This window comes from Dermacentor albipictus, chromosome 1 (assembly GCF_038994185.2).
Source record: "Dermacentor albipictus isolate Rhodes 1998 colony chromosome 1, USDA_Dalb.pri_finalv2, whole genome shotgun sequence".
NCBI lineage: Eukaryota > Metazoa > Arthropoda > Arachnida > Ixodida > Ixodidae > Dermacentor > Dermacentor albipictus.
Genome location: NC_091821.1, coordinates 142368943 through 142380990, shown reverse-complemented (window position 1 = coordinate 142380990; position 12048 = coordinate 142368943). Strand labels below are relative to the sequence as shown.

The 12048-nt window shown below is 46.8% G+C and overlaps 1 protein-coding gene across 1 annotated transcript in view; it reads right to left on the bottom strand.

The window, feature by feature from the left end:
* The window catches only part of LOC135900058 (neuropilin and tolloid-like protein 2), a 465151-nt gene that overhangs the window by 430724 nt on the left and 22379 nt on the right, over positions 1-12048 (bottom strand). The window lies entirely within an intron of this gene.

Genomic DNA, 12048 nt, shown 5'->3' with positions numbered 1-12048 from the left:
CATCATGTGGAGGTAGCAGGGCATGAGCGGACGGAATTCGCTGTCGTTTTCGCTTTCACTTTGAGCCAATAGTTACATTCAGTCGGTAGTTCTGTTTCTTCTGAAGTGTGAAGTTCGTATTGCTCTGACGTATTGCTCCTGTTCATTCCATGGAATGCCATTAATGTCATAAAATAAGAACACGCACACGGATAATAAGGACCATCGGTGACGTATGTAGTGGACGCGTTTAGACACTTGATACGATGTGCACATCAGCGTGCTACACCGAGAAAACTGCAAGCAACAGAAAAATAATGATGGAATAAACAAAATTCCTTTACAAATGCGTTGATCCGCTGAGAGGTTCGTCATAAAAACAGAAATGAACAAATAGTGAAAAACCGTACATACTGCAAACTACATACAAAGGAACGGTATCGAATAGACAAGCAAATGAAATGAAAACCATAATATAGAGAACTGACAAATGTAACAAGATAATTGCCAGTATCGTAATTATAATAACGTTCCAGCAACGCTGTTGGCGAAAGCGGCAGGTGCATCAGTGTGAGATTATAAGAACACAATGACGCCGTGACTAGTTCACCTGATTTCCACTTAGCAGACCATTGCGAGAAGTGCGGTTGTAACACTAACACCATCATTCTCGCCCGCCGCCATGATCAGCTTAATGGAGAAATCATAGACGCTTTTCATATTTGTGCACTTCTAGATGATTTTATAAGCCAACCATCGATATCTCTAACGCATGACGAAGTCGAATATCTGCAACATTCTCTCACCTCCTAATGTTGTAGTACATGTTACCGTATGCATTCCTGTTTATACTCCCCCTACACGTGTTCTTTTTCTTTTCCTGTTTTCGTCATTGTGTTTTGGCATGCCCTTTATGTTATCTGTCTGACAGGTGCACTCTCAGACAAAGGTACACCCTTTGGGGTGTATATCTGCCACACAACGATAACCGTCATTTGCCGCACTTGCGTTTCCTTTCTTGAAAACGCCGCGTCCGCTCCTTTCCTGTCGGGAATGCTATGTCACGCTGATAACACGCATGCCCTTCGTCACTTGGAAGTACCGCGCTCGCAGTGTTAATGAAAGGAATTGCGGGCAAGACAGATGACGATCATTGTTGTGTGGCAAGATACGACCAAATGGGTGTAGTTTTGCTTTAGAGTGTGGCGTTTTTGAAAGGTTTGCACGTCGCGTCTTTTGAATGAACTGCAAGCCAGCGCACCGGCCTTTTTGCTTCTTTTCGCTCTCTCTGCCCCTGGCACTGTTTTATAATCATGTTACCAAACCAGCTCGCCCAGCTGTCCCTACCTTTGTAATTGTCAGTGATCAGACACGATGCCCCTCTCCGATAAGAAACGTATTAACGCTATCAAAGTGACGGTTTGTGTTTGTGGATCATCGCATGGTCCAAGCATTTTTCTTTCTGTAAAAGGACCATGAAGACCGTTCTGTCTTGATGCCAAAGTTCTCCCATAGGTGGCTGCATTTGCAACAGGTTAGTGTAGCACGACGCATCCCATCAAGGATGTTGCCTGAGTACGGAACTTTCGATTTTAGCCGGTTAATTAATGACACCACGTTTGCGTATCGGAAAAGCGACAAAATAAATGCGCATTCTTTAGCAGAGCAGCGTACTGTATTCCTCTTCGAGTTGTGTCTGTGACCCGTCATCTGCTTTTTTTTTTACGTTATTCATCTGTGTTTTTACCATTTCTACATGTTGAATTTGCTCACCACCTAGCCTCACCTCACTCACTCACATTTTTCATTAATACTTTTTAAACAGATTGTGAATTTTGTCGAGTATTGGATGTGTATGACTCAAAACTTGCTATTCTCACTTTCTGAAAATTATTCGTGCTTGTTTCTGTGTTCTTACTGAGGCAGATTAATTTTTTTCAGTGCCTATATGCGTCAAAGGAAAATTACACCAGTGTAGCCAATTACGGTACACCTTTTTCAAGTACCTTTTATCGCTGTTAAATATAGAGGCAGAGGTAAGGAATCAGGGGAAGGCATTCATGGTTTACCACGCCCAGCCCGGTCAGCTACGCTGCACTGCAGAAGGAGTGAAATATGCGAGAAAGATCAGAAACATTTATGCAGTATTAAGCAGAGAATTATACCAGGCGCAATGTTTCGCGAGTATGATTCTCACTTCTTTTGTTTTTATTTAACTGCGGTTATATTTCCCCACATTACTAAGCTTACTCGGTTCAAGCAAACTTCCGTGGAGTTTTTTCCCGTTGTAAAAAAAAGGAAAAAAAAGTGAAGCGTACTTGCGTCGTTCACGATACCTACATGCTTCACCACACTGGCTATGCCTCCTGAATTGCTCGCCTATTTGCTCACAATACAGAAACTTCCCTCGCTTCTTGTACGAAAAGTAGGATGATCTTTCTCTCCACGTCAGTGTTATCATGTTCCTTCAGACCATTTGGATAGATCTGTTCAGAACGTATTTCGCAGTAAATGCGGGCGACGACAGTGCGTCCTTAAACTATAAATCACGCTTCATTTCGACTGACAGATGCGTGATCTTACATTGAATTGAATCCTGGGGTATTGCGTGCCAAAACCACGATTTTATTATGAGGCACGGCGTAGTGGGGGACTCCGAATTAATTTTGACCACCGTGTAATCGTTAACGTGCCCCCAAGGCACGGGGCTCTGTTTTCTTTCATTTTTTTCTTCCATTTCGCTCTCATCGAAATGCGGCCGCCGCGGCGGGGATTTGATCCCGCGACCTCGTGCTTAGCGGCGCAACACCGCAGTTGCTAAGCCACCGCCGCGGGTGGTCTGACGTTCCCATCCGACACAATAGCATCGAGAGATGTCGCAGTGAATGACTTCAGATTAAGTTTGACCGCATTGGCCTTCTTTAGGGCGCGCTCAGTGCAGTGCACAAACGCTCTTGCACTCCGCTCCCCGCACCTTGCGCGCTCCCCTTTCCGAGAAATGCGGCTGCTGCTGCCGGGAATCGAACGAGTGACTTCGTGCGCTTTAGACATCACTGCAGCCAGCACGGTTGATTTACGCGTTAGTCGAACCACACGAGCAGTACAACCAGAGGCAGACGTAAAAAAATTAAATGACGCAATATGATACGAAAAAGATTCTATCCACGACAGCACAATCATTAACTACTTGCTACGCAACACAGTGCACAGTGCTTCCTATAGACCAGTTGCTCTTTCTCATCACTTTCCTTATCTCTACTTTGTTACCACTTTACCTCTCCCTCCCCTCTCTCCCCAGCGTAGGGATGCAAACCGGATCTTTTTCTCTGGTTAACCTCCCTGCCTTTTCCCTCTCGTCATCAATTGCATAAGAGCGTGAAAATACGAGTAGAGGCGACTGACTTTGGAAAACTTTATATATATATATATATATATATATATATATATATATATATATATATATATATATATATATATATATATATATATATATATATATATATATATATATAGAGAGAGAGAGAGAGAGAGAGAGAGAGAGAGGTGGGAAAGGTGGAGTAGGGAGGGGAACAAGAAAGTTTTTTTAAAGGCAATACGCAAATAAAGATATAAATGCATGAAGCCGGTACTGACCGGGCCTCATGAACTTCTCGCCCCTGAAATTTAAATTTTACGCTGGATCACCCCGAGACTCGTCTTGTTAAAAATTCAACAGACACCATGTTCTTGAAACCCATTCCGCCCGACTTAGAATATTCGCTGTCATAGGCAGCGGGTCAGTAGCACAGCCTGTCCCCGCCCCCCCTCCCCCCTCAAAATATGAAAAAGAAAGGCAATTTATTGACACATTGCCTTCAAATATATATAGCAAACGAACCAGCTGGGGCCGTAAGGCTGAAACATTTTTCTTACGCAAGCGTACAGCCTACAAACGACGCCCCCGGCGCACAACAATTGTATCGACAACGGAGGGGCCTGTTGGGGAAGAGGGAGTGCGAGTCATTCAATGAAAATTTTTGAATGCAATGCGTGTAGCAATTGAATTTGCTGTGAGTGCTACCTAATTTTCTTGAAAAGAGAAACCAAGACTGCAATCGGTGTTGGAAATTCAATAGCAAAAAAGAGAAAAGTAACAAGAATGTTAATATACACGATACGAATGCAATACATAGACATTGCTTCTGGGACAATGTTTTCGCAGCGAGGTCCGTTCAACGGACAAGTCTGTTTCTGCTGCTACGTGACCACGCATTTTTAAGAGCGGTAAGAGCGCCACACAATACGCGCTAGATTGTGAGCAATGCGGAGAAACAACAAAAAAAAAGGAATGGCTACTTTCTCCAAAGATGTTGTAAACATTCGCGCAGATACCTTCTCTTCGTATTCCTCAGCCCGGTCAGAAAGAAGGAAACAAAACAAAAAAAAGCAGTTAAGCTTTTCGTTTGTATTTCAGAATTCGAAATAAGTAGCGCAACTTTATGTAATGGATCCCTCGGTAATCACAGTAAACTATGAAAATTAATTTTAGACTTGTTTTTGCCCTTGAATGATTTAGATGGCTTTTTTGTTTTGTTTATTTATTTATACTGTCAGCCCAAGAAAGGGCCTTTACAGGAGGGGAAAAATGATACGAAAAAGATACAAGAGAGAGAGCAAATAATAAACGAAAGGTAGGGAGGTTAACCAGTACTGAGCCTGGTTGGCTACCCTACACTGGGGGAAAGGGAAAAGGGGACGGAAAGATTAAAAGAAGAGAATGTCTACTGGGGATATCGTTCGGTCACTCAGTCCGGATCACAGACGCTGACTCAATCCAGTAGCTTTCAAATATCGCAGCAGCGCTTTTGTGGCCTTTTGTACCTGCTATAAGCGAGGCCATGGTCCCAAGATCTTCTTCAAGGTGAACGGTGTTCTATCTAGCTGATTGATAGCTGTGCAGAGGTCATGTCTTTCGTTTTCAAAAGATGGGCAGTAGCACAGTAGATGTTCTATGGTTTCCTCGGCACCGCAGGCATTACAGTCGGCGCTATCAGTCATTCCTATCAAAAACGTATATGCATTGGTGAATGCGACGCCCAAGCGTAAGCGGCACAGCATTGTTTCCTCATTTCGTGGAAGCCCTGGTAACAGCCGCAGTTGCATAGAGAGGTCGAGGGAATGCAATCGATCTTGGGTGAATTCAGGTGTGTGCCACTTCTCTAATGTCATACGGTGTGCTAGCTTGCTTAGTTGTTGGGCTGCGTCGGTCCGTGATAAAGGTACAGAAACAAGGGTTGCTCCTTCGTGTGCTTTCTTAGCAGCTTCGTCAGCGAGGTCGTTGCCGGAGATACCGCAATGGCCAGGAAGCCACTGAAACACGACGTCGTGTCCTTTCGCTATCATACGATGGTGCATTTCTCGTACCTCCGACACTAGTTGTTCACAGGACCCGCGATGAAGAGATGACAGAAGACATTGTAAGGCCACCTTCGAATCGCAGAATATTGCCCACCGATTAGCGTTTTGGTTGTTAATGTAATCAACGGCACCTCGGAGGGCAACAAGCTCCGACCCGGTCGATGTTATCAAGTGAGAAATCTTGTATCGGATGCTTATTGATCGTGATGGTATAACCACTGCACCGGTAGAGCTGGTCTGAGTGGAAGAGCCATCCGTATATATGTGGACTCGGTCAAAGTAGAAAGTGTTCAAACAATCCAGAGCTGCTTGCTTCAGGGCCAAGGTAGGCAGGTTGGTCTTCTTTCTTATTCCTGGTACCGTGAGACGCACTTGAGGTTGTTCTAAACACCACAAAGCTGAGGTTGAACGTGCTGAGGGTGTGAAGCCCGATGGTAGACAGGCACGATGGATGCTGACCTCGTTGGAGAAGGACGCCTGCGGTCGTCGTTCTGGCAGGCAGGCAAGAGAGCTTGATTGTATGCGTGAAACATGACGAACATGGGCCCTAAGCGTGTCGGTGCTAATGTAGGTCGTGATCGCATGGTCTTGAGCCATTATAATGGTTCCTGCTGTTGAGGCGCTCCGCGGAAAGCCTAGGCAAACACGTAGAGCCTGTGCTTGCACGCTCTGAATTTCTCGAAGATTTGACTTGCATGTTTTAGCAAGCATGGGAGAACTATAACGTAGCAATCCGATAAAAAGTGCTCGATATAACTGTAGCATGCAGCCCACTGGCGATCCCCATGTTTTCCCGGCGATGAACTTGAAGAGATGAACAATAGATGTGAGCTTCTTCTTCAAGTGGGCTACGTGAGGGCTCCAAGAGAGGTACCGGTCCACAATAATCTTGCTACATGTCTAGCGCAAAATGACTGCCGAAGACATGCCACGCACCAGAGCCACAGCACATGACTCGCCACATTAAGTCCATTATAATATTTGGAGTTTTACGTGCCAAAACCACTTTCTGATTATGAGGCACGCCATAGTGGAGGACTCCGGCAATTTTGACCACCTGGGGTTCTTTAACGTGCACCTAAATCTAAGCACACGGGTGTTTTCGCATTTCGCCCCCTTCGAAATGCGGCCGCCGTGGCCGGGATTCGATCCCGCGACCTCGTGCTCAGCAGTCCAACACCATAGCCACTGAGCAACCACGGCGGGTCACATTAAGTCCATTGTCGCTTCCGTTGGCCAAATGCGAGACAAGGATTCACAAGTGATTGCTATGCTAAAGTCACTCACGAATGTCATGCGTCTTCTACTGGCAAACATGGACACTCCGGCTGCTCGTAGAGCACTGCAAGTACTGGACGCGCTGACTCCAGTGCTTGAAAGCATTGCATAGCACCATGGCCCGCCCCTCGCAGCACTTCCACAAGAAAGTCAATAAAGCATCTCTATTGCAGTGGAATGCCCGCAGCCTCAAATCGAGAATTTCAGATTTTAGACACTTTGTCTTCGAAACCGTCTTCCCATATTCGTAATTTGCGAATCGAATGTGCAGAATATCACACGCATATCTGGCTATGAGGCATTCATGTCCTCTACCTGTGGTGTTGTGAGCAAGGTCATTGTATATATTAGATGTGATCTGACATACGTGTTGCAACCAGTCCCGCCCCACGACGACAACCAGTACGTTTGTTTAATCGTGAAAACGAATAAGCTTACGTTCACACTCGTCGCAGTGTACATTGCTCCTTCAAGTTTATTCGACTCTAAACGACTGCAGGACGTGCTATCAGCGACACCCGGCCCTGTGATTCTCACCGGAAATTTTAATGCTCACCATCTGCTTTGGGGGAGTTTGAAGATGGACTCCAGGGGAAGCGGACTAGCATCCTTTGCCACACAGCAGGACCTTTACTGCCTCAACAATGGTAGTCCGACATATTTACGGGGGCTTACATACAGCAGCTGCCTAGACTTGACCCTGGTTTCTCAGCGTCTTGAAGGAAACATGCAATGATTCCCAGACATCGAATCACATGGAAGGGACCATATTCCCACATGCCTGAAGATCAAGGGACTCTTTAACTACTCGTCCACGACCCTCCGGCTAATTTACTGGTCGGCGTTTTGGTCACACATAGAGAAAGTATGTCAGCAAGGGAACCATTATAGTCTGGAGCACGTAATTCAAAAAGCCATGCAAGAGGGTATAGGCGCGGTTTTCAGCCTTTCTCGAAATATGAAGAATTTGAAGACGAACTGCAGCGACTACGATCGATTCGCCGGCGGGTTGAAAGAAGATACAGGGGAACTAAATCCATCCATGATCTCAGAGAGGCAAGGCGGATGCAAAAGAAGATTAAACGCCGCATTGATGCTCTACAATTTGAAAGGTAGAAACGTTTCTGTGAGTCATTGGATCCACGTCAGCGCTTATCTCAGATATGGAGAACCGTGAGTGGACTTCGCGTATCACCGCAACAGCGTGTTCCTTTCAAATCTGTCGCTTTGCACCAAGGTCGAAGAGAAATTGACCTTGCTCAAGAATTTTGCTCAAGACTTGTCACCTTGCAGCCACAACGCGCACTTCCACCACGTGCCATTCCTGTGCCTCGGGATTCCCGAATGGATGTAATGTTTTCGGTGGAGGAGCTTGAAGCGGCACTGGCGACTTTCAGGCGCTCTTCGTCACTTGGGCAGGACGGCGTTACCTATGCAGCGCTTGCCAATCTTGGGCAGAAAGCACGACTCATGCTGCTAAACTATTAGAACGAGTCTTGGCGCGATGGTTTGGTTCCACTTGAATGGAAATGCAGCCGATGGGTTCCACACTCAAACCTAGTAAATCACCGTTTGATTTGTCATCGTACCGCCCCATCGCTGTGACCAGTTCCATAGGAAAAATAATGGAAATAATTATTTTGACGCGCCTGGAATGTTACCTGGAAAATTGCAACGTGTACCCAGATGCTATGGCTGGCTTCCGGTGTGGGCTCTCATGCATAAATAATGTCATCGATTTGTTGATGTTTGTTCAACATCAAAAACATCTGAAACAACTCACTGCGGTTTTATTCCTTGACATAAAAGGCACCTATGATATTGTAGCATATTATGCCATTATAGAGTCTCTGATTGAAGCCGGAATCGGTGGCCGCACTTTTCAGTGGATGTGCATTTATTTGACCGTCAGGAATTTCTTCGTGATGACCGAGGATGGCGCCACGACTCAACACCAAACATTCCGTGGAGTATCGCAAGGCGGAGTGTTGAGCCCTACGTTATTCAACTTAGTGTTCGTTGGCCTAGACATATGCTTGCCCAACACAGTTCAAGTATCAATCTATGCTGACGACATTTGCATTTGGGCGTCTGCTGTAACACGACTGCAGGTACGAGCAAGGCTACGAAAGGCTGCTACGTTGACATCACTGTACTTGCGAAAACAGAACTTAGAGCTGTCTTAAGAGAAATTCTGCTTTGTTACATTCACTCGGAAGAAAATGAAGCGTTACTATGTGAGCGTGAATGGGCAAGCAATTGGAAATGCACGGAACCACCGTGTTTAAAGGGTAATTATCGACCGCGGCCTGTCATGGAGCCCGCACGTTTCATACCTAAAGAAGAGGTTAGTGACAATAACACATCTCCTAAAATTTCTCGACGGAAAGTCATGGGACACATCGGTGTGGTCAATGCTGCAGCTTTATATAACGCCTTGTTCCTCGGTTTCTCAAGATACAGCCTCCCTGTGCTTGGTAACACCTGCAAAACAAACCTGCGTGCACTCCAGTGACTACAAGCTCAAGCCCTAAGGGCGTGTCTCGGTCTTCCGAGGTGTGCGTCTACGGCGCCAACGATTGTCATAGGTCGAGATCACCGAATATCAACGTACTTGGCAACCGACGCTCTCAGGGCGCATATTCGGAAAATTGGCCGACTACCTACTTCTCACCATCTTGCCGCTATACCCGTAGAAAGGCCACACGCAACTTTCAGCCGTATAATTGTTGCCAATCGCCCCTCATTGTCATCGAACTACATGCCTGCAGCAAGACCAACCTCACCTTTATGGTGCCTGAACAAACCTGAAATACGCCTCATCATCCCGGGAATCATGAAGAAAGCTAACATGCCATCGTTTGCCTTGAAGCAGGCCACATTAGGACTTTTACATGAGGTGCATAGTGTCCACGTACGCGTTTACATCGATGTCTCAGTCACATCTGCAAGTTCAGCTGCTGATGTGGTGATACCAACAAGATCCGTCAAAATACAGCTAAAAATGTCACATGTGTCATCAACGACAACTGCTGAACTGGTATCCCTGCGTGCGGCTCTTCATTTCATTCAGGAGGAACCACCCCATGCATGGTCAATCTCCTGTGGTTCCAAGGCAGCCCTACAGAGTGTACTCTCAGCACTGCATCATGGATCACATGAGCAGCTCGTCGTAGAGATCAGAGACATCCACAATCGTATAGTTGACGAGGGACAGGATATAATAAATCAGTGGTTGCCTAGTCACTGTGGCGTACATGGCAATGATCGAGCATGACACAGCTGCCCGATCTGCCCATGATGGTGTCAACTGCGTTGCCATTCCTCTTTCGAGAGCCGACGCAGCGAAAAAAGCTTTCCGCACTTGCGCGTGAACTAACATTAGCTAAATGAAATTCATCCGAGTTAACAAGTATACGACTTCATACCCTGGACCCTAATTTACTGCTTCGTATTCCGCCCCAATTTTCCACGACCTAACTGCACCATTCTAGTCCGTCTATGGCTTGGAGTCACATTTTCAAATGTGTACTCCTTTCTTATGGGAATGGCAAACAGCCGACTTTGTGACTTCTGCGGGTGCAATGAAACAATCGCGCACCTTCTTTGTGAGTGCCCTCGTTTCAACCCGCAAAGAGCAGTTCTCTCAGCCACCCTAGACACACTGGACAAGCGCCCAAAAACAGAAACCAACATCCTTGGAAACTGACCTACGCGAACATCAGCGCAATGAGCTGTGAAGGCACTGCTGCGGTACTTAAAAGACACGGGACTTTCTGACACATTGTGACTGCACACTGTGGGACGTAGGATTCGACGGTGATATTGCGTAACAGTAGGAACGCTTTCTCAGACTGCGTGACAGTGCCCACACACAGAAACAGTTCGTATGTATCGTGTGTACGTGTGTGTGTGTGTATGCTCTTGGTTTTTTTTCTTTTCTCTCTCACCTATCGCATCCGTTTGCCCCTCCCCTAATATAGGGTAGCCAACCGGAGATAATCTCTGGTTAACCTCCCTGTCTTTCGTTTGCCTTTCTCTCGCTTTCTCTCTCTGAATTAGTTGCATCACGTAAAGCACATCTAACACAACATCGTGCTTCACTGGTTGGCCATCGATTGTGGCATAGCGGGCAATGTCGAAGCTGACAGGGCTGCTGGAGTGGCGCCCAGCGACGCAGCCCCACTGTTGTCGGTGCCTTTTTCTAAGAGTGACAAGTGAGTCGTTATTTTCTTCACATGGGGCTTACAGCGTGCTTCCTGGTGTGATGCGCAGCGACAGCATGTACTCATTCGGAGGAGCAGGAGGTGGAGGAAAAGAAGGAAAGAAAGACACGGAGGTTGACCATACGCGCATTCTGTTTGTTACCCTAGGCAGAGGAAAGGGGTTAAGGGACGAAAAAATGAAAGGCGAGGGAGAGATGAAGGTATTATCAATGCGAACCAATTACCACTGCCTGAGTGACCTTTCAAGGCGCGACCGTAGAGATGCGGACAAAAGTAATTGCAACAGGGTACTGCGGCCGAAGGCTGAACTGTGCCACAATGCTCTGTATGAGCCTCAGGATGTAGCTAGAAATTGAATCAGGTATGTGCTCGGGCTGGCGCTCATAGCCAGTTACCGCCTCTCCATTTGTTTCTTTTGCAAGCTTTCAGGGCCTCCTATTCCTTTCGGGGCCAAGGGCATTGCGCAGCAGCGCGTTCCAGGCTCCACTTGATATCGCGGATGACTTCGACCTTTCTACCCGCGTCCACATGGCCCGTAGACCCGCCCTAAACCATGGTGTTGAATGAACATTAACTTTTCCTGTCCATGATGTTTCTTACCGACGAGCGGGCCGCCCTCCGCGCTTGTCTTTTCTCCCGATTCTGTTTCCCCATCCCCTTACCTCAACGCCATGGTTGGAGTATCTACCAGTGTGTGACACAGTTACCGCGGTTTTAAGTTTTTTTTCTTTCTTTTTATAGCCACTTCACCCTTCTCCTCCCCTGGTGTCGTTCGCAGTTTCTGTGGATGAACGCTCGCTAGCGTAATGTCGCTGATAGCACACACGCGTGTGTTACGGGGGACCTGTCGAACTGGTGCGAACTAAATAAACAGTTATGCTATCGGCGCCTTAACGTTGGCGTATGTTCAGCCAAAGAAGCTACGATCGACGGTCTGATCCACGGGTGAAGAAACAGACCAATAGGTGTTAACCGGCTGCGAGCGCCGGTTTCAGCACATCCGTGATCCAGTTTCTTGGTTCCCCCCGATGCTACTAGAGAGCAGTGGTAGGCGGGTCGGCCACATCTGCTGCGTTCCACGTACTTGCGACCATATCTGTACATGCTTACACCATATATACGCTACGAACACGTAGGTTCGGATCTCAACTGCGCCAAGTCCATTCTC